We start from the raw sequence: 22,622 nt of genomic DNA on the forward strand, positions 1-22,622 counted from the left end.
AACAGGATTTGAAAGTCTTTGGAAACACTGCACTCCATATGATTTTGCAGTTCTTTTTCTGTGATTGTTCTGCAGAAGAGCAAGGAGACATGTTCATAATAACTACAAAGTCGGCATTAATCTTCATGGTATTGGATATCATGTGCCTGTGTGGTTCTTTTCCTCTGTGCTTTTCAATAGCAGCACCTTCCCTAGTGTTCTTTTCAAGTGTCTAGCGACTGTGGTGGCTGACACAGTTTATCCTAATGGTGTTGGCAGGGCCTCTCTGTCAGGATTAGCTAACGGTTAGAGAGATCTGTCTTTATCGCTCAAGACTGACCACAGTGCGGACTTGACCCTCTGCCTCACCCTATTGTCACATGGCAGGTTAAATAACTGACCACTTGACAGCTAGATGGCTCTGTCTGTTTCCTTTGCGTGATTTTGGACTGTAACTGGAGGTGTACTGAATCTTGACAGCGTACAAAGGACATAAGGTAGTCTGATAGTCAAGGAAGCAGAGGGGAGAGGACACATTGTTTTCTGTAAAGCACTGCTTGAAGTTGTAATATGATTAAGACACCTTGACAAAATGTCCATGTCCAAATTCAATAATGTATCGGCATTATACAGTAAAACATTATACACAGTTATATGATGCCTTTTCCAACTATCAGCCCACACATTGCAACTATTTTCACCCAATCCAGCCACACATTTTAGCTATTTACAACAAGAAAAAAATCTTAATTGAGCTGTATGGATGATGGATTTCACCATGTAGACTCAATCAACTCCAGGTCCAGGTCCTATCTTAAAAGAGCTTCTCCTCCACTCCCCCCCTTGGACTGTTTTGACAACAAAATAAGCTGTTATAAGGCATCTCTTTGGGCTCTGATAACTTGTGATGGCCATTGGTCATTATTTTGTGACCATTGTATTAATCAGTAGCTATGTTTCCATCCACACGTTTTTATCCAAATTAAGTGATATCGAATGAAAAATGCCTTATGGAAACAGTAAAATTCAATTGAATTTCAAGTTTTAGTTCATTTCCGGCCAGTATTTCCGCTCTGTTTGCACACATGGCGGGTGTCAACAAAGACAAATGTAAGTGGACGAACGAGGAGACGAGAGACTTTTTGAATTTAATTTACGAGCAAAATATAACGCTGTCGTTCCCACACCACAGGCCGCCTCCGTTGTCGTCGGGCATTTACGTGCATCTGCATCATCATAGCAATGTGTTGATAGCGTTGTTTTCATATTATAGCTTGATATGTCGCTATCAGCTGGCACATAAGCACTATTACAACTTGTGCAATATTGATAATTTGTTGGTAGATGGCGCGATCCATTTTGTCTAGCAAAACTTTGTTCACTAATGTTTGCTTGAATGTTGTGCGATTCAGTGCGAAAATGAATGGAAACACCTTAAAATGTATCAGATCAATTCGATATACCAATTTGACCGCAAAACAGCATGTGACGTCATTATGCACAGGTTTTTATTCGCTTTAAGCCGTTGGATGGAAACACACTTTCACCAGCTTTATTCGCATGAGTTTTTTTACCGAACTTCAGATAATTCGATTGACAAGTGGATGGAAACTTAGCTAATATCTAAAATGAATGCTTGAATGCATGTTCATTATCAAACACGGAGCACAGGCTTTGTGTGTGAAAGTGGTGTCTATGACATGGTTGTTTGTCAGGTCACTAGGTCAGGGTTGGGCCTTCTTTGTGCATTGAACTCTGTAACTTGGAATGATGGCTACTGTGTGTGTATTGAGTATTTTTTGTTTATGTTGTTCCTTATTTTATTCATGGCTGCAATTCTTAAGTCATTGCTGTGGACCATGAAGGCATTGAGCTGCACTGATTTGAACTGTATATTTTGATGCAGCACTCATTTCTTTATCTATTTCTTTTTCTTCATCTCATCATTCAACTGTGAGTCATGAAGTACCAAGATTATGAAACTCACAACTGCACCACCTAATCAGGGATAAATGAGTGAAATCCCTTTCTGTATGCTTAAATCTGCACACACTTGGCTGTCCGTGGTCATTTGTACAGAGAGTCTGGCTACTCTCCATTGACAAGTGTTAACTTCCTTGAAGGCGATTATTCTTTTGAAGTTTAAAACTATTGGATCTGCCCAGAGCCACTCTGGATCTGCCATAACCAACTACTAATGTTTGGGCGTGAGGTCGGCTTAGCATCGCTAGCGTTCGCCTTAGCCAACTCCTTCACCACTAACGGAGCGAGCTGGAAAATCAAACTGTTCCTGAACCCTGTGGGGAGGAGGGCCACAACATCATGGCCACCAACAAAACTCAGCAAAGCTTGTTCTTGCTCGGGCTTTAACTTCTGGATATTCGGCAGCGTTGCCACAACGGACCGAATGGCTTTGCTCGTATCTTTCTCTGCCGCCATTACGGAACTACAACTCAAACTAGCGCACGACCTCATTGTCATCGTTCTCAGCCACTCTCTCTGTTCGCTGATTGGAGCGCCAAAGTTTTGGCTGGAGAAAACCCAAGAATATACCGCAAACCCAGACGGTGTACTGAAGGAAAATGAAAATTGAGCGGAAGTACGTAGGAGGGCGGAGCCAGGCTATGTCCGTGGTGCACAGATGAATGTTTCTGCTTTTGCTGGTCTGTTTATCTGCGGCAAGTCTGCACTCAAGACGGACATCGCTCCTCTTGTTCAGCCAGGTGGCAAAGCTAAAGGCCACAAACAACAGCCCTCCGCTGTGGTGACCCTGCTTCCCAGTCACATCGCTGCAGGGACAAGCTGCCTACTTTACATTGTTTCCACATATTCTGCACCAGCACAGGAGATCAGTGCAGGCATGCAGTGACTGTACTAGAAGAGACAAGGGAGAAAACCAATGCATTTGGGGCATTTAGTTGATATGACCCCAATGACTTGCAACGAGCAAGATAAATCTGAATATCTCTGTCAGTAGCCGGTCGTTACTCAAACTCAAAACAAAGAGCAAGGAGTTCAATAGTCCAGCTAAAACAACAAACATTAAAAATAACAAATGATCCTTTGTCTACAGAACATAAAAAAGTACAAAAATAAAAAGGGTCAAGAATAACCAACCTCATAAAGACGTGTTTAAATTTTAAAACAATTTAAAGAATTATAGAATTATAACCTTTTGAATGTTACATAGCTCTAAAAGCTTGAGTTATGCATGCATGTGCATATGAAATTATATATGAAATAGTGTAATACTGCATTCAATTTTAAATAGCAGAAAGAAGAATACCAGCTTATTGACAATATTTCCAAATCACATTTTGTTTAAAATGTTGGCTGTTAAAACGTTCACTTTCAGAGATACTAATATACTGTGAATACTGTCATTTCTACCCTAAATTGTACAGCCCTACCAAATGAAGGTGTACATAACTATAAACCTGCAGAGAAAGTAGTTGCTACAGGTCGTAAAATGACTGATGAGCACCAAGCTGCCCTGTCTCTTGGCATCCTGTCCCGTATAAGTAGCAGGAAGAGGAAAAGCGTCAGGATGCTTTTTAAACTTAAGCCGGAAGAACGTCCCGACAACAGAACGCCTTTCCCCCCTAAGCTGTTTTTATTTTCTTTTTTCTGGGTGTGGTTTTGTGACTGCCTTCCTATTTTTGTCATGGCGTCAGAAGCATGTGAACATCTATTTTAAATACACTCCAGATCGCTGGCTCAAGAAGTAAGGCAGACTTCTTCGTTTTTTTTTTCTGCTGGAGTCGTAATGGTGTCATTTTCCCAGGCAAATCAGGGTTTCTAAAACTCCCATCCATTCTGTAAATTTAGGTGCTGCTTGCCTTGGCATTTTGCTAGCGCTCTGCATTGCTAACCCTGTAGAAGTAAAATGATGTCACATGTTATTCTTGTGTTGAAAGTGGAGGCTGAGTGCAGGCTGATGTGGTTACACACACCGCGGTCAGTGACGTATTCCTCCCAGTTTAAATACAGCGATGATTTCAGGAAAGAAAGAAAGAAATGCACCAACGTATGATGCCCACGCAGAACACCAGCACGGCTTTGGATTGGCTCATTTAAATCATGCTTTTAATTTCACATCAGCTTTTTTCCCCCCTGATATTATGATGGCAATAAAGCACAGCCTACTAGTCAGTGGACCCATAAAAGGTATTCAATATGTTATTACAAGTATTGATTCTTCAGTGTTATGACTGTACAGGGAGCAACTGATGAAAAGGTTAAATTTAATCATATATATAACCTCTTTACTGCAGGAAGATGGCATTCATGGTTTACAGTTTAATTGTACAGATAAATGTCTGGTATCATGGTGGACTACAAGCCATAAAACATTTGCATTCCAGAAACGGTTACTTATTGCAATTATATACCAGGATGTTTGTGTAGCCCTGTGCGCCTGTTACTCGCTAAAATCTAATAATGAAAAGACCAATCCAGTGTAGTTTGTGTTTAAATGCACCACTGAGATTCGAGTAAGTTAAACACACTGTGGCTTTCACCCCCTGAAGCATAATTTAACACTAGTGGAGCACAAAACTGAGCTAAAGCTCTTTAGTGTCGGCTAACGTTCGTGTTTTTCTACTGGTTTGATCTACTGATGACGGTAGGTGGATATTTGAATTAACGTCTTGAAGTGTAGATATGCGGTTTAAAACGTCAAGTAATATTTCAGCCTCAGTTTCTCCTTATGAATGCCTGATCTCAATCTAGGATGATTGTGTCAAGTAAATGACTTTGTGTTCCCTTGCGTTTTGCCGCCTTCTGCTTCAGATGTGATTCCCAGTATACAAGTTTGACTTTAGAGTTGTTTCAGTGTGGGGAAAAAAAACTCTAACCTCGTCAGTGTAATCACGTTCCTACCTTGCTTGGTTATGGTCTATATTGTCGTGGCGCTGGAGATCTGAAAAGATGCAATCTGTGGCTGCATTGCATGACATTCCAGAGTTCTGTCTGCTCTACAGAATATTTCTCCCTGTGTGATCATTAAGTGTTGTTTCACAAAATTAGGGCTGCAGCTAATGATTATTTTCTTGAATGATGAATCGTCCAGGTGCTTGGTTGATGTCAGAAAATAGCCAGAGTTGACATACTCAAACGGCTTGTTTTGTCCAAGCAGCATTCAAAACCCAAAGGTTATTGAGTTTAATATCATACTAAAGGGACCAAGAATTATTCACATTAAAGAGAAATGTTGGCATGTTGTCTTTGTAAAGAGGACCCAATACTCAAGCAACTGTCACTAAATCTGCCATTTAGTAGTAGTTGTCAAATTTGGTTTGATTAAACTGTGCCTGTGGTGGAATATCTCAAGATGATATGTCATGTGCAACGTTCTGAGGAGTATATAAAAAAAATACACTGCCATGTAGTAAAAGATTTTCCTACAGTTTTTAAGGTGGATACCTCCTCGGGATGTGAAGTTTTGCGAAGTTTGCAAAAGTATCCTTGATATCCTTAAGCACAATCATATCACTGTTCCTTTTTAAACAATAGAGGGGTGAGAGGAAGTTACAGAAACTTTTTTTGAGAGACCTCATGCTGGCTTCTGAGTTGCTTATTCTGCAGTCTTCTCTCTGTTGTTGCTGCGTTCATATTCTGATCTTCAATGCTGTCATATTTAGGGCTCACTCCAGGTTATGTTATTCATGCTCTGGTTGTTTTGATTGGGTTGAGCCTTTCTATTGACTCATAACTTTGCAAAACTTGGAAAAAGAAAAATCTTTTTTTGTTTTGTTTTGACACAGCAAAGACTGCATCTTCCACTTATTGTTTTGGTGCAGTATTTAAATGAAAATGTCACTAGTCCCTTTCACACAGCCTGTTCAAGGCGGGACTGTTGTGCCTGTAAGACGCCTTGCCGTCTGTGTGAAAGTTACAAAGACAGAATGGGGGGGACAGAGTTGTTGCACCTTTGAGCCGGCAGTGGAGGTAGTCAGGAGTCGTAACAGCGCCAAACCAGCGTCTGTGTGAAAGGAACAGGTGGCAGGGCGGAACTACACACAGCAGTGATGCGCCAGTCTACCCACAGGCAGGTCAAAGAGTGACAAAGCAGCGTTTTGAGTAGCCAATGTTACTAATGGCTTACAGAAACATGCGTGTAGTTAGTCCACCTTCTCTTCCACTCGCTCTCTCCCTCTCTCAAACATACACACACAGTGCGGCCATCTCTGTCCTTCTCTCTACTGACAATTGTGCTCCTATAATGCATAAAGTTGGCAGTTTGTGGGTCGGTCGGGTTCGCGTGGTTAATTAATGTTGCAGACCGGCTCACACGCAACTCTGGTACCCCATTCCTTCTTCGTAACTCACACAGACGGCGAGTCGGTTTAAAAGCGCATCAGTCCCGCCTTGAACAGGCTGTGTGAAAGGGCCTGCTGATCATATGGAGTCCTGGATTTGAATTGCCCCCAGCCTTTAACTTGTCAGATGGACCAGGATGTTGCTTTCAGTGTCACACTGTACATTTGTTGCAACCGAATCGCACACACATTATAATGTCAAAGGCATGTTTCAGTTCCTTATGTTCGCATTCCTTGAGATATTTTTGAAGCAAAGAAAAACCGCTCTGGAGTCGAGGCTGCAGAAATTCCATTGGCCTTCACAGCAGAAGAATAACCTCATGCCACTGAGCAGCCACAATCTTTACATAACTTAGCCCGAGACCCACTTGGCTGCTTGGAGAGCTTAGAGAACAAACCATTCCTTACGTGCAGGATTTACATAACTGCTATAGAGTTACGCTACTTTCTGTGGCTGTCATTAAGCGCTTCATTCCTAAATGAGATTCTGGAAATTCCAGCATTTGGAAAAAGTGACAACTACATTACAGAAAAGATTGATAGCATAAGTGAAACATATTTTGGTACTTTTTTTCAAAGATCAGTAAATTTATTAATTAAAGAATTTATTCTTTATATATATATATATAAATCTGTGATGGTTGTAATGTCATTGATGTAAACAACTTCCAGACTTCTTTGAGTGAATTTGCTTTTTAGCCTCGGTCCCACGCAGTACGGGCTCACTCTGGTGAGTAATCTGCCGTATAATCCTCCCTGTTGGTTAACTGCTCAGACATGAAGTGGATCAGATGGAGAGCTGATTAATTTGTGTGATTAGAGATCTCTAAATCCCAGTATACGGGTTCACCATGCAGCTAATACTTGTTTACAGTATTTGTAACAATGGCACTTAAAGATGGTTGCTGTTGCAAGAACAGGGTCAATCTCAGGGCAGGGTTTTTGTTCAAATTAGTTTATTATTAGGATAAACCCCTTGAGATGTATCATCTCGTTTTCGAGGGGGTCCTCGAAAAGAAGGCTGCTTATTAACAACATTTTAGTGCTTTTGTATTTGGACATTTTAATTTGGAGATTAATGTGCGAGTTGGGCTACACACGCTTTCAGCTTTTTACAAAAATGTTTTTTTTTTCAATCCTAATTGGAAGGAAAGAGGGAGAAATTAATGCTTTAATGCTTAGGTTTTGCATAGGTTGCGTTATCAGTAAAGCATTTTTTGTTTAATTAAATGTATTGTGCAGACCTGTTTACTATCAGAAAAGTTTCATCAGCAGAAATATGTCATTGGCACCGTATGTCTCCATCCTACTACTCGGATATGGAACCACAGCCAGGCTCATTAGCATTACGGCTCTTTGTATCTGTCCACTTGCAGCAACTGGAGCCAGCTTCATTAACACCATGCCTCTGGTGGATTGCTACCTGCTTAAGTTAAAGCTTTAAAATATTCATCAGCGAGGTACTGGTAGACTCTCTCACTGCACTACTCTCAAATTGTTTGCTGCACATATATCAGTATTTTCTATGGCAAGCTACCAATCTCCCCATTTTAGGATATTAATATACTTGCAAACTATTCAGGTAAGCAGTGTTGTTACACCTTTTGATGTTCACTCTAGAGATTGTCCGATACCATTTTTTTCTTCACGATACCGATTCTGATACCTGAACTTGCGTATCGGCCGATACCGAGTACCGATCCGATACCAGTGTGTCATATATTTTATTATGTTTTAACAACTGTATACTACTATCCCTGTATGGATGTGATATGATTTCTATCTTTGTTTATTTATTTATTTTATTTATTTCAGGTTTATTTAACAGGGACAATGCACACTAATAATACATATGAAAATGTAAAATGTGCCAGAATTAGCCAAAAGGCTATTTTACATCTGCTGTCCCTGGACAGATAGTACAATGTCACACCTAAAAACAGAAAAGGATTATAATAGTAGAGTAAAATTAACTATAAATGTAAAAATTTTAAAAATGACAAAATCAACATATAAACAATAACAGATTGTCATTATCAACATCAGTACCAGCAAACCCACACACACACACACAAGCTAAACGTTGAGTCCATGTAACAACAACTTCGTAGGCATAGCACAAGTGGCACAAACGGGCAGGACAGGAGAGACAAAGTAGCAGCAAAATTTAGTCTACATGTAATGTGAGTCTGGCTCAGGTTAAACTCTTTGTGTAACATGAACAATGAATGCCACAGAACTTCCTTTTATTATCCAGTTTGACAACAAAAAAGAACATAAATAAACTACTTTAACGCAGATTTTCTTTAGGGCTTTATTACATGGTATCGGATCGGTGCATAAACTCCAGTACTTCCTGATACCGATACCAGCGTTTTAGGCAGTATCGGAGGAACATCTCTAGTTCATGTTATAGTAGTTTCTAGTGTTTCCTATAGTGCTGGATAAGATTTCTCTTACTTGCAGATTAAATATAATTATGTTGATCATTTTATGACAAAACATAAAGCAGAGTTTAGTTCAGTTACATTTTTTATTTTAATTTGTCATGGAGTGTGACATATCACACACAACTACAAATGTCAAATGATGACACAATAAAGTCCAAGACGTATTCCTATTGTCATCCTTGATGTAAAGGTAGCAAAGATGCAGGGGTCCAAATGACTAGGTGACATCACACTAACGAACAAATAACACAATAAATAGCATTACAAATAAACACACTCTTAAGTCAAGCATTTAAAAAATTGTAATGATGACATACAACTCTTTTTTTTTTTTAAGATTATTATTTTTTTGGGGCATTTTAGGCCTTTATTTGATAGGATAGCTGAGAAGTCTTGAAAGGGGAGAGAGAGGGGGGAATGACATGTAGCAAAGGGCCGCTGCTTCAAGGACTGAACTGAGCCTCTGTACATGGGGCGCATGCTCAACCATGTGAGCTACCCAGGCGCCCACGGCTTCCACCTCTCAACAAGGATGGGAAGCATACAAGTTCCAAGTTCCCATAATCCATCATTTGGCCTTGTTTGAAGAAAAATGACATTGCTTTATGCAAGCATTGGGTAATTGCCACCCTTTAAGACAATCGGATTGAAGCAATAAAGTTAATCTCCTTCCACAAGTCAATTGTGTGTTCGTATGCAAAGGAAATCCACCCCCTTCCAGTGTAAACAAATACACACTACAGAGTAGACGAGGGCTGGTGTGTATAGTGAAAGTGTGGGATCATGGCAGATTAGAAGTTATTGTGATAACATTTTCAGCACGTCATTCAGCTAAGACATCTCTGACCTAATGGCTAATGTTACATTCTTTTGTGAAGACTTTGTAGTCGGTGTCGAGCTGTAATGTTGAGTCATAACACTGTTTGCTGGATGTACCTTTGATCCTAATGTAGCCTGTCCTGGTGGTGGTAGGCAGGTGATTACTTGCTTTGTGAGCTAAAAGAGGTGATTCGTTACAATGCTAGCATGAGCAAAAACAGCTGTCTGTGCTAATGGATGCTGTTGTCAAAAGTGAAAATTGCTGCAGCAACAGTCCTTAAGTTCTGCCAGTGGAAACATTATTGGACAGTCTAAAAATAGAGCATAAAAGGGGAAAATAGCCCTACAAAACATCGTTTTCCGAATTTACAAATCAGTGATTAGGAATAGTGTTGTTCCACTTCCTGCACGCAGTGGAGCAGGTTGGTGTACAATATATGTCTTGTTGAAACCTTATCTTTGTAATTGGTCCCTGAGGCTTTGTCTAACCTGCGGCTGGTCACGTTTCCAACTCCGCAGCCCTCTGTCCCTCCGTTGCCCATCAGGGAAAATGTCCGTTTATTACCCAAGGCCTCAACGTAAGCTGATTCTAACTGGCATATTTGACAGTTTCTCCCTGCTTCCTGCTTTTGGGAAGAAAGGGATAATTATCTTAGCTTGCCTGAACTAAACCACCGATTATGAGAGAGAGAGAGAGAGAGAGATCTTACCTCTGGGAAATGTTTGTGGAAACATTCATTCCTGTGATGCAACCTTCCCCTTTCAGCCCAGTTGACATTTATTTCACTCTGGTGACATTGTGGTATGCTGTTTTCACACCATTCGAGCAATAATTCTTCACTAAATGCAGCCCAGCATTATTTATTAAATGGCATTAGTTCATCGGCGCCTCAGACCTTGACCGGGCTAATTGACACTTGCCTCGGTTGACCTCAAACAGCCATTCACTGCCAGACGTTTCCCCAGATGGCTCTATATTTCTACATCTATATTTCTACATTTCTGCTTGGAGCAAACCCTTCTCATTAATCATTTTTGCCATGATTAGTTTGTAGATTTCATCCTTATTTGTTATGTAGCCTTGATGGGGAAAAGGCCAAGTATCAAAAATAGGATTACATAATGCCACATGAGAGGCTACTGCGAGTACAATTTTCTTATAACAGTATTTGCTTATTTGTGATTAATGTGATTAGCTTCAATCATTCACAGGAAAAAGCTGAACATCACACTGTATTATTGAGGAAAGGACCTCAGTTGGAACTGTACAGCACAGCACAATGGGCAAGAATCAATCACAGTAACAAAGAAGCCTTGCACCATTAGTCAAAATGACAGAATCCTGATGGTCCTGCAAGTTTATTTACTGTGAAACCTCAGCCCCGAATGCATTTCACAATTGCATCATGCATATTGTTAATGCCATTCTGTGTCAAGAATGAATAGTTGTACATCGATGCTCATCACTGCTGATTAGTCAGACACTGCTGTGTATGTGTGAAATGAAAACACAAGATGATGAGCCATTATTCAACCCAAGGACATAAAGTAACGTCAATGGAATTGAGTCCATTTTAACTGAAAAGTTCCTAAATTCACACATTCTTTTTATTATTTAAAATAATTTGAGGAATTTCTTAAGAAATGCTTGGCTTTAAATGATGAGTAATTATGTTTATCTTTTCTAATGAAACATACTCTGAATTGGCTATATGGGAAGTCAAATGTATGTATAGCTGGACTGTAAAAGTAACATTTTTGATGCTTAGAGAATGACTAGAAAATTAAATCTAAATCCTCCTCATTCATGGAAGAAATTCAGTTTGCAATCAGTGGTAGAAAGAAATAATACTTGCACATTGTAAAACAAACTTGAGTGCCACAGTGACTTGAAGAGTGTTCAGTAGGTGTTGTTGTTCATGGTATGTTTTTCTTATAGTAATAGTTTTATCACGTGTGATTGTTGTTTGCAGTTTGACTTTTTGTGACCATATTCATTGTCATGTTCTAGAGTAACTTTGCACTGTAAGTACTTGCTGTTATGTTGGTTTTCTAAGTCACATAAAATATTTGACTCACATTGGGACAGCGTTGTGATGCTTTTACTGCACTGCCCACCTGCCTGACTGCCTGTGGCTTTGTTATTATTGGGCTAAGTGAAGACTGTATTTGATTATAATTGGAGGGAAAGATGCCGGCCATTCATGCATGCTTCCCTATAGGCTCGGGTGCTTTGAATCCACCAACAAGTTTGGTGCAGACCCAACACAATGACTCCCTGTTACAACCAGCTTCTGCTTGTCAAAAACAGTTTAAATCACAGCAATTATTTTGTCGCTGCACTGGGAATAGTTGTTTTAGCTAAATTGTACCAACTGCGGTTGTACTCATGCCAAGTAGACTTAAACAAAGACTTGTATTATAGCCTAATAACCAGTGACTCACAGTCTAACATCTAGCTTAGTTTTATAGAACAGTATATTGAAAAGGTTCATAATTGCAACAAGAGAACCAACAATTTGATTCCATACATTAGAGAATTTAAAGGCATTTTTAATAGTTGCTGTCACATGGGATTTTATTGAAAAAAACATTTAATGGGCCACAACGTCCCAGTTTTAATCTTTGCGATCATGTATTTTTAAGGGGTTTAAGGATTTTAAGTGGTTATTTATCTGAATAATTAAAAATCACTAAATACATGCAACAATATGCTACAACATAAAACTCAAACAATAAATAGCAAATATAAATTGCAAAAAATCTACAATTACACTAAATTACATTAAAAAAAAACCCATAAGATTATAAACATATGAAATGAAATGGGGAAAACTAACATCTGCAGTATTTAGTAGCTTAAGTGATGCCAAGGAAAGGGAAAACCTTAACTTGTGACAAGTCCCTAAAGATGTTTTTTCTTTTGTAAAACATCCTCAGGATATAGCCTGAAATCCCCGTCCGTCTGGAGCTTAGGCCTATTTTAGTCTGAGTGAAGTGAAAGGCCTTGGGTGGGATCATAAGACAACTCTGTAAACAGGAAACCTCCATTCAAGACTAGGCTAGCTGGGCGCACCAATTTGGTGCATATGCTAAACACAAGAAAACTATGATCAGTTACTGAATAGTGCATATCTCAGATCCTTAGCAGGCCTTCAAGATTTCAATACCACAAATCCCTCACAACAGACATGAATACATGGTTCAAGATTGTACTCATACCACTTTCACGGCGATGGCTGTACCAGGGTTACCCAGGTAGACTGTGTGCTTGAATGGGGTAACCCTCCTCAATGTACTCGGCTTCGCGACGCGGGTAGCCAGGTGGGTTTGATCAGAGTAGACTAGGGTCGATTTCAGTGTGAATTGCACACGACCTAGGTCGCTAACAGCCGGGGCGGGACAAATGACGTGATTGGTTGGAAATGACTGGGGCAGTCATCACAGGTCGCTGCCTATGTTTGCCGCACACTTTGAAAAAACAACAACATAAATTTTGTCTCGCTGTGCTTCACGCTAAGTTTTCACCATAGACTGTATAAAGCTAGGATTTTCACAGGCAGCTTCAACAACAGCAGGGCGGAGCGATTCAATTCATTTCCGAACAGACTTCTGGCAGCGTGTTCCCGGATGTTCACTAGTCTGTCTTTTGCTGAGCGGTGGCGGAGTTTTACAGGCAAAACTGCCTGTAAAAACCCAGCGTTAGAACGTAAACGTATGAAAATCAGTTTGGTTTAATTCTCTCGCTAACGCCGCTCTTACTTCCTCTCTCAGCACCCATCTCCAGCCTGCAGTTCAGTGTGGCTGCTGCGGTAGCGTGAATATCTCTTTTTTTCTGTCTTTTTTAAAAAATGAGTCTTGAAGCCAACAACAAAGCCCAACTTTACTTTTAATATTCTCCCCTCGTCTTAAAATAGTCAAAAGCCGTGATCAGACAACCCTAGCCCAACCCTGATAGTTGGTGTGAAACGGGTATTAGCAGGATGCATAGTTGGCTTTATATTCATAAGTGGCTCTCACAGCACCGCTATCTCTTTGTAGCTGTTGTGACCTTACCTGGCAGCTCGCCAGATACATCATCAGCTTATATTGACTTAAGTGTTTGTCACTTGCTTTTGGAAACAACACTGTCATTGTCTCCTTTTGGATGGAAGGTTTACAGTGTGACAATCACAGCCTTTGAGATAAAAAGGTGAGGAGTAGCACCTAACACAGGCAGGTGCTAGACCCCACTCCATTGTGATGGCAAACCATGAAAGAGCATAGATGACAATGTTGTCTAGATAGAACAAAGGCAACGCTGCTGGCTCGCTCCCAGCTCAAAGGGAACATGATTTTCATTTGCCGATAGTATTGCAACCCAGAGACCCTCTGGAAACACTCCAAACATGAGACCACTGACACTGCCAAGGTTGCATCTGAAGCTTATTTAGAAATTTAGTACACCAGATTGCCAAATTGAGAACAATAATTTATATTTGAGTAATATGTTTATATATTTAGTATCATGCATGCACATGTTTTCATGTGGCAAATTATGCCTCTAATAGATTTAGGTTGATTTGTGTTGAGCCGCAGTCTTGTCTGTTAAACCTGGCAGTACTTGTTTTTGTACCACCTGCATGTGCAATGCAGTATATTTTACAAAGGACGTATTGGCAATGTAGCTAATTTTGTATTATTTAGGTGAGCATTTTCTAAGCCGTTTTCTTGTGCACAAAAAAATGTGTTGTGGTACAAGAACATAGAACAAAACCAGAGTAACCCATTCAGGGGAAAAACTGAAAAAGGCATGTAATGAAATATAAGTTTACTTAAATAGTGAAAGTGACAAATTGTGCAACAAATTATACGTCCCTGTCAAGACAGCATCTATTAACGTTATCCAAATGTCCTTTCTCTTATGTGGGTATTGTTTCACGGTGATAAAACACATCCTTTTATGCTGCCACAACAACATCAATACGTGTTCCTAAATTACAGTACTGCAGATTTTACATGAGATTTCCTAACAACAAACAAACTCCAATGTCCCTCTAGTGACCAGGGAGTGTTTGTGGCCTTGAGGCCCTAACAGAGAAAATCTAGCTTGTGTGAAAGCAGTTCTCGTATTGAAAGACTTTCTCTGGTTGTTCCCTAGCAACCAGCAGCCAGAGTAGCATTGTAATGCTGCAATTACTGTATCCAGAAGGCCATAGGAGAAAGCAGCAGACATTTAAAATATTGATTTTTAAATTCCATAAATATTTCAATGGGATTAATGGCTCTGCAGTCGGGGAAACCGACCAAATGAATCCGCTCACAGCAAATTATTGAATCCAAGAGTTGGGAATCTGTTATTTTTCTCCCATTGTGGAACTCTGGGGGATTTCATTAGTAACTCCTCCAGCCTTTGGCTTCTATTTGCGTCAAGCTAATTGGACAGAAGAAAGGGGGGGAAGCTGAAACTTTTTTTATCATTTAGGCCACCAAGCAAGCCATTTACCCCTGGAAGATTAAAGCACATCCCCATCCCATTTTATCCACCCTACCCTTTTCTCCTTGTTTTCCCTTTGAGCTCTCATGAATTGATCTTTATACGATGTTGCGTAACTTTGTGATTACTGCGCTGCGCCTCTTTGAGGCCTTTGTTTGAGCGAGATGGAGCGGGTTTCATTTGGCCGGACAGTTGGCTTTGTTCCCGGGTACGGACCTGCTACGATGAGGTTCAATGACAGAACTGAGAGACCTCTTTGTGTCCAGTATTGGTCAGAGTCCACTGTTAAATCCACATTAAGCCATTGTTGTGGTTAAGGCTGCATGTTTATGGCTAAAATAAGTGTGGTGGTTTACCTGAGACATCATGATAGTTAGTCTTCATTTAAACAAAAAAATTAAGATTTATTGTGCTGTTTTCACATCCTCTTTTAACAAACCATTTTCAATAGAGTTTGTTATAAAATAAGCTCAATCAATATTAGTGATGCACCAGAAATCAAAAGTTTGTCGAAGCAGAAATTTTAAATCTCTTGTCCTAAATATGACATTCCATTAGCGCTGCAACTATTATCAATTAGTTAGGGTCAGATTATTATTTCCATTTAATAATTTGGTTTATAAAACAGAAAATAGTGAAAAATTCCCGTATCATATTTAAAAATCCTCAAAACACTAACTATAATGTAATGACAATTAAAAGCAGTAAATCCTCACATTTGAGAACCTGAAAATGTCCCTTATAATGACTTGAAATTATTAATTTTCTATCAACCGGCAATTAATGCATCTTTGTCTCACTCTCTAAACTGAGAATCCACCACTGGAGGTATTATTATTATTAATTGTGCAGACCTATAGTAGATAGATGCAGTATGTGTGCTAATGCTATGTTTATAGTTGGATACACTGGTTGACTCTGAATAAGGCTGTGGTCAGAGCAGCAGTTGTCATGATGCAACACTGTGATCAAGAGGCTGCAGACTGAAGGTTACTTATTGAGTCTGCATTAGTGACAAATAATGGCCCTGATGTAGTGTAAAATTGTGATATGTGTTCAGCCCAGATGGATGAAAGATGTCACTGGTATCCAATCCAAGAACAGACTGTGCTTAAAGGAACACGCCGACTTACTGGAACTTTATCTTATTCACTGTATCCCCCAGAGTTATATAAATCCATACATACCCTTCTCATCTCCGTGCGTGTTGTAACTCTGTTTGATGCACCCACCGCTAGCCTAGCTTAGCCCAGATCCTGGAGGTAACCGGCTCCAACTAGCCTGCTGCTCCCAATAAATGACAAAATAACGCCAACATTTTCCTATTTTCATGTTGTGATTTGTATAGTCACAGCGTTTACAAATAGCAAGGTCACATGAGCAGTCATCTTCTAACCGTATACAAACTGGGAACTAATTCTCAGAAGGCGAAGCACTGCTACTTGGGCGGAGTGATTTGCTCGCAGCACCAGAGAAGCCCCGTGGTGAGGAGCAGAGAGTAACAGCAGTGCTTTTTAGGTGTTGCGCTAATCACTCCGCCCAAGTCAGGGCTCTAGAGTGCGACCAAAATTTGTAAGGGCGCGACTAAGATTTTTCCTAGGTCGCACCGGTGCACCTAACGTCCTCGCATCCGCTGCCTCTCCACGAACGAAGCGATGTCGTTTATATCGATATGGTTTAATGTTGCGTTATGTGACCGATTCCTTCTGTAAAGCCGTGCCTGTGTTTGGATCTCTCCTCCGCGCAGCCCCGCCCCCAATCACTCACACACGGCACCCCTGCAGCAGTTTGGACCAAACTGCTGACATTTGTTTACAGTTTCAATTGTTATTAACACAGCTATATATTGTTAATTATGAGAGGGAAACCTGTATTGGTACCAGTGTTTACGCTGGTAACTCTCTGTTATTGCGGCCGCCACGGCGAAAAACACATTAGAAGTTATTAAATGCAACTGTGAGATGTGACCCATGGCCAGAATATCATAGTTCATAAAAATGCAGCGCAGTGACGATACAGACATTTCATAGCCTACACAAGACGTGTAACGCCGCTGACCTGCCAAAGCGCATTCGACCCGTGCTGGACCCAGTCAGCCATCACTCTGTGAGTAGCATACGCTTCAGTCCATCGCACTTCCCTCTCCCTCTGTGTTTTTTTTTTTTTTTTTTTTTTAAGATTTCGACCTTTATTTTGATAGGAAAGCTGAAGACATGAAAGGGGAGAGAGACCAACTGAGCTATCCGGGCATCCTCTTTCTCTTTTAATCAGTCTGTTATTGTTGTTGAAAACAAGTGAAGGAGCTTTCTCAGAGATATATATATATATATATATATATATATATATATATATATATATATATTTTTTTTTTTTTTTTTTAATATATCCTAAGCTATTTATTTCAGATAACTTTCTGAATGTGTTGCAGCTGTATATTTTCAAACTGGTAAAGGAAACCCTGTCTTTGCATTTTATTTTAATCACAATCTGTTTAAATAAAAGAGCTTGTGAAAAGTGGCTTTGACTTAAAACTGAACATTTAGCCCACTTGGTAAAAAAAATACAGAGCTATATATCGTGTATTTGGGTGCACCTAAATTTTGTGCTGGTGCACCTAAATAAAAAAGTTAGGCGCACCAGTGCAACCAAGGCAAAAAGTTAGTCTGGAGCCCTGCAAGTGCTTTGCCTTCTGAGAATTAGCAATATAGTAATTATAGAATGAATAAGTCGGCGTGTTCCTTTTAAGCTTTAGAGGTAATTTTGACAGCATATTAGTTGGTAGACAGCAGCTTGAAAAAACAACCCTCATGGTGTCATTTTGGGCTGTAGCAGGCAGTTGTTATCAGTGAGAAGGCTTTAAAAACCCACTGTTCCCTACCTGCTTAGCAACAAACGGCAAACAGACTAGTTAGTGACTAGCTGGTGAACATATTAGAGCACTTAGGAGCCAGATATTTCAACCAGGAGTTGGTTGAGACCAAAAACAGAGCTATAAGAGACAGTGAATATTGGACTTACATTCATCATGCTGCACCGTAATTGCAGGATGGGTAAATCACATCTTCACAACTTGTTTTTGCAGCCCAAAGTGGCAATATCATGTGGCCCAAACCTAACTGCGTAACTGTCCAAACAACAACGGCAAGACCAGGTGTATCTGAACAGGTGTTTAACTTCATTTTCCTCATCACACACTTTCAGAGTGTAATCCCAGAACTTTAATTTATTCGTGTGATGCTGTTGATAGCTTTGACTTCTTGGCCTGTGTGACAGTACTCTGGCATTATGGGGTGTGACCGCGTCAGCATATATCATTCAGTGTCAATTAGATGGCTGTGAGATCCTGTGTCAGTGTGGCTTGAGTGACTAATGCTATCTGGATAATATTAAAATGGACCAGGCAGATGCAGGAAAGTTAATTCTTACTTGTAGGACAGCTTGGTTTGTTTTTACCCTCAAGGACAACAGTGCAGCATTGTGTCCTTACAGTGTTTACTGCAGAGTCTGAATTGGTAATCAGTACTGTGCTAAGCAAGAAATCACCCTTTCTTAGCTGGTGCAGTTCATTGTATAAATCCCACTAATATTAAGTGAATTAATACAAATGTTCTGTACTTGTACTGTGAACAATGCAGCTCTGCCTTAATGCTGACCACAAGCTCCTTCCTCATTCTCCTCATAAATTATTTCCTCTCTTAGCACGTCACTTAAAGCAACTCTCCTGCTCAGGTACAAAATCCAGCTAGTAACTTAAGTATTTTTGTTATTCTGTGGAAATAGAGAGGCCTTTACATGTTTCTTTACATTATTATTCATAGAAAAATGTCTGTGTCACGTCATAGTCATGGCTGGGGCCCATAGTGTAGCAGTGCAGGGCTAAAGACACACACGTATGCATACCCTTCCAAATCTGTGTCAGCTGGCTGCAGCACTGATCGAAGCAGATGGGTTGGAGAGGACAGTTAACCCTTAGCATTCATTTTGAAATGCTTACTGTGAAGACACATTTTTCTGATATCTATGAAACATGCACACATTTTTATTATTCAATATCCTCTTGAATAGCTGCACAATTCTTACAGATTACTAAAACTCACTTTCTGCTGCCACTTGTGCAGTCTAGGTCCGTGTACTTGGTGGCCAACGGATTTTCGTTTTGAAAGGAAAAAAAAAACAAAAACGAAAAACGGCCAGTTTCCCAATTACCATTAGTAAATAGGAAAACAAAAAACGGAAAACAACCCATTATTCGTTTTTTGTTTTGATATTAAAAAACGGAAAACGAAAAACAATCTCGTTATCCGATTGTCTTTGATGTATTTGTAGATGGAACTCGGAAATTAAAATACATGTGTATAAGTCGTATTCCTTAATTTTGCATTGGTATTTTTTTCGTGACCCGGAAGTTACTCCCGCCACGCCAAGACCCGCCCTTCAATAGCATTTATTGGCCAGTACCGCCTGTAAGATCCGTTCTGTGCATGCGCATAATTACGTAGTAGAAAACTAACAATGTCCCTGTGCGATTTGTAACCATAGACTGTAACATGTGTCAACACTTTACGACCAAACATTACAACTTTTTTATCAAATCTTTTTTTATTAAATCTTTATTATACAATAGTCATAGCTACAAACATTCGAAACTTGTCACTGATCCAAAACCGTGTAGCGACATCGTTGTTGTGTTGTTTACGTTAATGTTTTTACCTAATACTTCGTCTTGACTAATAACCATAGACTGTCTATTATTAATGCGATGAAGTGTAAACGTACATAAGTGTCCTTTTGAAGATGGGATGACAGCTCTCCCAGCCACCACTGCTGTATACCACTATAGTAGCTACATGCTAACGGCAGTAAACACTATAGTAGCTACATGCTAACGGTCATCTTAGCTGGCAATGTTGTTAAATTCTCCCCAATTCCGGGTCACATTCCTGCTGAAACATGTCCGATTGTGTAGTGTTTGTTCTGCGATTTTTGACGTTAGAAAGTGCTGCTTCGTTCCACTACAATCTAACGTTAGCATACTCATAGCTAACTATTGTAGCTGCATGGTAACGCGACATAGCGGCGCATATATAGCTAGCTATGTAAGTATGTAGCAGGACTTTGTACCGTAAAAAATCACCAATAAAGGCTTCTAAACCAAATACTAAACAAATACAAATACAGTAAAGTGACCGGAATTAGGGGTGGAATGTCCAGCATTGAGCTACATAATAGTTTGCTAGGAGTTAGCTGGTCTCTCACAGAGATCTTATTTGTAGCCCTGTTTTACCTGATACTTTCATAAAAGTACAAACACATGAAGTGAGAGGTATACACATGCTTAAACTTTATTTAAAACATGGTTAACCTGAAGCAGGACGGAGTCATGACTTATAACACCAAAGGAAGGCTTCTAGCTCAGGCTAGCTAGCGTTAGCAAATTACCTTCAAAGTTGCAAAGAAATGACGAAACGTAAAATTTGAAGCCTTTATTTAATTTGCTACATGGTGTTGTACTGGATGGCCAGACATTAACAGATACTTTAGGCAACTCCAGCAAACACCTTGTAAACTTCATCTTTGCCATCATAACGGTCTACTGTCACTGTCTAATGTTTTCTTCCGGTAACCGGGAATGTCGAAACATCCTTACGCCAATGCGTGCATAGAGCTGTGAAGTTTGCCGGTGTTCGCGCAAGCGTAGAACTGATCAGGCAGTGCACAGAACGGATTTTACAGGCGGTACGGATCGGGTACTGACAAAGGAATAAGATTTATACACACATTTTAATTTCCGAGTTCCATCTACAAATACATCAAAGAAAATCGGATAACGAGATTGTTTTTCGTTTTCCGTTTTTTAATATCAAAACAAAAAACGAATAATGGGTTGTTTTTTGTTTTCCTATTTACTAATGGTAATTGGGAAACTGGCCGTTTTTCGTTTTTGTTTTTTTCCTTCAAAACGAAAATCCGTTGGCCACCAAGTACACGGACCAGTCTAGCATGCATCAAATTTGCATGCCTCAATAGACCGAGTGCATTTCAGTTCTCGAGTTCTTGAGAGTTTTATACTGGCAAGTGCTGCTAAGCTCATTCACATGCCTCCCTGAGTCCTGTTCCAGCTAGTCACCATGTCCACCAGCAGCCTGACCATGGTGGGAAATAAACAGCAGCTCCTAAGTGCTTTTAAATTTTATCTGTGACTGCAAAGTTGTTCTGCTCCACCGGCCACTTCAGCCACCCACCTTCATTCAGGGGTGTAATCTTACTCAATAAATTCCATCAAGCTTGTGTAGAAGTGAAAGTCGTAGGATGGCTGGATGGATTTGAAGCCTTCTTGTAAACAAAGAGAGTCCCATCTTCTTCTAAAACACTTCTGAGCAGGTGGCAGTGGAAGTGTGATTGTTTGTCCAGCGCCTAGTTCAGCATCCGAGGCAGAGCGGAAGAAAGAGAGAGGGCCATGTGCTCTGCTAGCTTAACCTGTTGAGTTAATACCAAGTGCTTAATGTTAATAAGACTGCTAATTAGCTTTGTGTGGCATGTGTAGTGGTGTAATGGACCACAGTTGATCCGTGGTCCGTACGGATCAACGCTCACGGTTCGGATTGCATGTGAACCGCGGATCAATTGCAAAGTTTGTGAAATGCATTTTTACTGTCGCTATATGGTCACTGATATGGCACCGGTGCCTTAACGAGCGGTATCTAACGCAGATTTTAAAAGACACAAACTAGCACTTGGTCACTGCTGTTGTCAACCTCGTGGTGCATTCAAAGTTATTGTAAAATACCCCTTTCTCATCTGTTTATGTCGTTTAACTGCAATTTACTGGGAAAAGAAGTAATTATTGTTGAAAGTTAATGTTATTACATTTTTAATAAATCATTTAAATTCCCCCTTTTTTTTGTGCTGATCCGAAAATTGATCCGATCCGTGACTCCAAACGGTGATCCCATTCGAACCGTGATTTCTGTGATCCGTTACACCCCTAAGCATGTGCCAACTTCATTTAGATGGCACATGGTTTTAACGTAGCCAAAAAATTTTTTTAAAAAAAATGGACTTTTAAACCATTGTCTTCTTTTTCATCAACAATTTGTAAAGTGTTACATTCATACTCTCATTCTTCATCAGTTCAAAATATAAATAAATAGTTGTTAAATTGCAGCAAACAGCATAATTCCAGGTTTGATGATACGGATACTCTGTCTGGATCCTTTTTATTTTTATTCTCAGACATCGGCGTTAGCCACAGATAGCGGTGTAGCGGCGCTCGTCACTATGTGACCTTGTTGTAGCCCACAAAGCCTCCACCTGCTCTCTCACACAGGCTAATGGATAAAAATACCCAGCAGATCCCACACTCTCTGTCAATACAGATTCAAGGACAGCTGCCGGCCACCCTGTTAACACAGGGAATGTACAAACAAAGGCAAGGGAATGCACACACACACACACACACACACACACACACACACACACACACACACACACACACACACACACACACATATATGAACACAAACAGAGACAGACATCCACACAGTGGCACCCAGTGGAACGTCATACTGCTACCCCTGA

At 40.1% G+C, this 22,622-nt stretch overlaps 1 protein-coding gene and 1 long non-coding RNA gene across 11 annotated transcripts in view; both read left to right on the forward strand.

The window, feature by feature from the left end:
* The window catches only part of rapgef2 (Rap guanine nucleotide exchange factor (GEF) 2), a 121,711-nt gene that overhangs the window by 2,592 nt on the left and 96,497 nt on the right, over nt 1-22,622 (forward strand). The gene's annotated exons all lie outside the window — the stretch shown is intronic.
* LOC118495605 lies at nt 16,668-18,020 on the forward strand. Its single transcript, XR_004898085.1, has 3 exons — nt 16,668-17,000; nt 17,547-17,551; nt 18,009-18,020. It is a non-coding gene; the product is annotated as an uncharacterized LOC118495605 (long non-coding RNA).

The sequence above is a fragment of the Sander lucioperca genome, chromosome 1, assembly GCF_008315115.2.
Source record: "Sander lucioperca isolate FBNREF2018 chromosome 1, SLUC_FBN_1.2, whole genome shotgun sequence".
NCBI lineage: Eukaryota > Metazoa > Chordata > Actinopteri > Perciformes > Percidae > Sander > Sander lucioperca.